This window comes from Bubalus bubalis, chromosome 4 (assembly GCF_019923935.1).
Source record: "Bubalus bubalis isolate 160015118507 breed Murrah chromosome 4, NDDB_SH_1, whole genome shotgun sequence".
Classification (NCBI taxonomy): Eukaryota; Metazoa; Chordata; class Mammalia; order Artiodactyla; family Bovidae; genus Bubalus; species Bubalus bubalis.
The window spans coordinates 14,826,640-14,831,453 of NC_059160.1; positions in this window are offsets into that span (position 1 = coordinate 14,826,640).

The following is a 4,814-nucleotide window of genomic DNA, read 5'->3' on the forward strand; positions in this document are numbered from 1 at the left end:
ACTGGAGTGGGTAGTGTATCCCTTTTCCAGCAGATATTCCCAACCCAGGAATCGGACCAGGGTCTCCTGCATTGCAGACGGATTCTTTACCAACTGAGCTATCAGGGATGTGATGCTAAACCTTCCTTTCCAGACTCTCCTTTGTCTACCACTGAAGACACCTGCACTTCATATCTACTCTGGACAGAGTCACGGTGGCATCTGACCCCACTGGCCTGGCTTCCCATCAGTTATCTCTTGGACTGCCTGCCTTACGTTCACCCATTGAAATCCTACTCATCCTTCAACGTACACCTCCAATGTCTGCTCCTCAAGGGGCCATCCTCAGCCCGTCCAGTCCAAGGCACTGTCCCCTTTTCTGGAGCTCTTATCATAAACACACTTTCCCCCATGGGGTAGTTGCTTCTCAACCTCTGGTCCACCCCAATTCACACTCTTCCCTCAGAGCAGGAACTGGCTTGTTCGTCATCTTCCTAATCATCTCAGTGCCTAGAATTGGCCCTGGAATACAGCAGGCACTCAAGGAAATGCTGTTTGGACTGAACTGATCCCTCTTTGATGACTTGCCTGGACCATGGAATTAGGTCTCAGGCCTCTCAAGCTGCTGGACGTACAGGCTGGCATCATTATCTCCATATGTGATGTGCTGATGAGGCAGCTACTGTAGGGAGGGAGCTGGGTGAAGCCCTTGGCAGGCTGTTTGGATGTGCAATCAGATACACTCCCTCTGGGGGATGGCACTGAAATCCTTGATACAGACACTTCTGGGGCAGCCAGGGAGCTGCGGGACTTCATTGGACAGTTGCGGTCACCCTGCTTTGCTCCAAGGTCACCTTGCCTTCATAGTCCAAATGGGTGATGACATTTCACTTGAACTGGGACTCCTGGCAGTAGAAAGATGGGACACTCTGTGGGTGAGGATTCAGAGGACTGGCTCAGACAATGGCTCAGAAAGTAAAGAATCTACTTGCGATGCGGGAGACCTGGGTTTGACCCCTGGTCAGGAAGATCCTCTGGAGAAGGGAAAGGCTACCCACTCCAGTGGAGAATTCCATGGACAGAGGAGCCTGGTGGGCAACAGTCCATGGGTCACAAAGAATCAGACACGGCTAAGCGACTAACATTTTCACTTCACTTAAGAGACCAGGAAAGAGCCGGAATAGGAGCTGAGAGAAGATGGACTGAAGGGTAGAAGTGGAAGACTGGGGAAATTGTCACTCTGGGCCAAAAGATGTTGGCGAGGATAGGATGACTGTACATCACACCTGCCAGGATACCCGCTGTATACTTGTGGTTGATCAATGATGTTTTATCAGGTATTTCTGACACTCCAGTTGTCTCACTCCCCCCATGTCCCTGTCTGGAAGATGAATTGAACGGTCACCCAAGTGGATGTAAGAGTGGTAGGGGACAGTCTCTCTCCATCATTCTCTGCTGTCATTTTCAGGGGGACCGCTGGGTCCCCAAGATGCGTGACCCACAGCAGTGGTGCCTGCGGGGCCAGGGGCAAGCAGGCCACTGGGGATTTTCTCAGTCCCCAGATGACCAGCTGCCACACTAGATGCTGGTGCCTAGGCCCCTGTAAAACTTTAGGGGACCGCTATAGTGTTAATCCACATTCTTAACCCCACTCCCTGGGCTTCCCCAGTGGCTCAGCAGTAAAGAGTCCCCTTGAAATGCAGGAGATGTGGGTTTGATCCCTGGGTCAGGAAGATGCCCTGGAGAAGAGAATGGCAACCCACTCCAGTATTCTTGCCTGGAGAATCTCATGGGCAGAGGAGCCTGGTGGGCTACAGTTGCAAGAGATGGACATGACTAAGACACTAAACAACAATAATAAAAATTCCAGTCCACAAATATGGGTCTCCGACCCCAGCCCAGGTCTGGGTAAAATATGGGTAAAGTCCTAAGCAGAGAAAAGAGTGTGATGCTTTCTGATCTGTAATTCAAAATAAAAACAAGACTAACTGAAACATGGGGGCTTCCCTGGTGGCTCAGTGGTAAAGAATCCACCTGCCGATGTATGAGATGTGGATTTTATCCCTGGATCAGGAACCCACTCCAGTATTCTTGACTGGCAAATCCCATGGACAGAGGAGGGTGGTGGGCTACAGTCCATGGGGTCACAAGAGTCAGATACAATTTATGACTAAATAACAAGAATGACTAAAGCATACATTGAAGAGAGTTCTCAAACCTGCTAATACTTTCTTTGATGATTTTGTTGAAATATCGTGTCATTAAAAAAAAAAAAAAAAATGGTTGTGATGCCCGCTGCTGAGCTGGTGCTTCCCTGGCTCAGGTTGACCCTTCTTGTTGGATAATCAGGACCCATCCTCCCTGTGCCCCCCATCTCCACATCCTTGGGCCCAGTCCTGGGGACAGGCGGTTCTATCTGGGTGGCTTTTTCCAGTGGGAAATGGTTCCAGATGTGGTCAGCTGGAGGCCACCAGGGCAGACCTGGGCTTTTGCAGAGCCACACAGAGGGCTCCGAAGGGGCTTCTCTGATGCCACCCTCTGCAAGGCATGGTTAATTGCATCTTTTCTGGGAAAATACCAAGAGCAGACCCGAGGATTAAGTCTCTGCTGTGAATTAGTGACCACCTTGTCCTGACACTGCACCTGGACCACCCCGTGCCGTGGGCAGCAGGGGGATTTGTAGGGTGTGGACACTGAAGAATGTATGGTTTTTTTTTCCAATTTTGTTTCATAGGTCTTTAGAAAAAAAAACAAAACTAACTTCTATTTTATATTGAGGCATAACCCTGGAGGAGGGCATGGCAACCCACTCCAGTATTCTTGCCTGGAAAATCTTATGGACAGAAGAGTCAGACAGACTACAGTCTACAGCATCACAAAGAGCTGGACACTACTGAAGCAACTGAACACAGAGCCGATTAACAATGTTGTGATAGCTGCAAGTGGACAGCAAAGGGACTCAGCCATACGTATGCATTTATCCATTCTCCCCCAAACTCCCCTCCCATCCAGGCTGCCACATAGCATTAAGCAGAGCTCCCTGTGCTGCACAGCAGGTCCTTGGTGGTGATCCATTTCAATTACAGCAGTGTGTACATGGCCATCCCAAACTCCCCAACTATCCCTTCCCTCAATACTTCCCTCCGGCAATCATAAGTTCGGTTTCTAAGTCTGTGAGTCTCCTTCTGTCTTGTAAGTTCATTTGTATCATTTCTTTTTAGATTCCACATATATAAGGGATGTGGAATTAATCAATCAATTAAAGAAATTATGGGTCTTTAAAAACATAGGAAATTGTTTTTAGTGTAGGGGCAATTTTTTATACTGTGGTAATGTTAAGGACAGGGGATTTATAGTCATATTTACTATTTATAAGTTTAAGAATATGGTACGTGAGCTTCTGTGAGAAAGTTGGAGGTTTCATAAGCCTCCATTGCTTGGAAACAGAGGTGACTTCCATGTACACGGTCCCCCACCCTGGAGCCTACATGCCATTTACAAATCACTTATCAGCACTGAATTCCCAGAGTTTGCCCTGCTGTTCCCTGAGATGTCGGCAGACACCTCCGACAGGGCAAGCCAAGATGTGTTTTGACAACAGAGTGGTTTCCTTAGCAAGCTGCTGGTGTCCTCAGGCGACTCAGTAGAGAAAGCTTTGGCTTTTTGATGAGGACGGAACTCTCAATGGCCTTCCTGTCTCAGGAGTACTGGCTGAGTTCATCCTCAGACTGTTAGTAGGATTCGTCTGGGCTCTGTGAAGCTGGCTTGTCTGTTGAGTACAAAGCTCTTTTAGCTCTTTTCCTGGAAAAAAAACTCAGTGAACTCACTGCACAAACCCCCAGAGACCACAGGAAATAGGCTCTGAGTCCTTTTCAAGAACTCAGAAGGGCAACTAAGCCCCATGGGGAGGGGTGCACAGTGAAAACAAAATCCAAGTGCACCATCAGCCCTATACAGATGAGACTTAACACTCCAAAGCGCTATTGTTACTGCTCATCACCCCTTGCTGGGCACCTACTGTGTGCCATGCCTCCTGGGGGACATCTTATTACCCGATCCTCGATTGCAGAAATAAATTTTCCAGTTGTAGAGTCAATGGTATTTGGAGAAACCACACCACTAAGAACTGCCAGAGCTGGGTCTGAACCTGTGCTCTCCGCCTCCAGACTGAGTGCTCCTTTCCGCTGGGCCGGGGGCTAGGCTGTCAAGGGTTGACCCCAGAGGAGTGATGATCCATGTGGGCGGGGTCAAGGTGGAGCAAGGAAGAGGCATCTTGAATACAAAAGCTGAGTTTGGAGATTTGGAGGGAGGGGCCAGACTGGGGAAAGTAGAGATGAGTAGCAGGAAATAGCCTGGTAGTGAGAGCCCACAGGTAAGTATGCAGGGCAGGCATGGGAAAGAGAAGGATGGACCACTTTGCTGGAGCAGAAAGTTTATGATCCTTGGAGTGGGAGTGTGGGAATTCTTAGACGGCATCACCGATTCAAGTTTGAGTTTGGACTCAAGTTTGGACATGAGTTTGAGCAAGCTCCAGGAGTTGGTGATGGACAGGGAAGCTTGCTTCAGTCCATGGGGTTGCAAAAAGTCAGACGTGACTGAGTGACTGAACTGACTGACTGAGTTTAGAGCCAAATTCAAGATGAGTTGAGGTGTTGAGGTGCAGGTAGGCTTTGCATATCATGTGGGGCTTGGAAACCATCTAACACTTGGGGAGGGGGGAGGGCAGCTGTGCAGGTTTGGGGAGGGAGAATAAACCTGATGACAGTGGTATTTGAGGAGGACGGTCCCCCAGGAGATCTGGGGACAGAGAACCATCAGTGAGCTTGTGCAGCGGT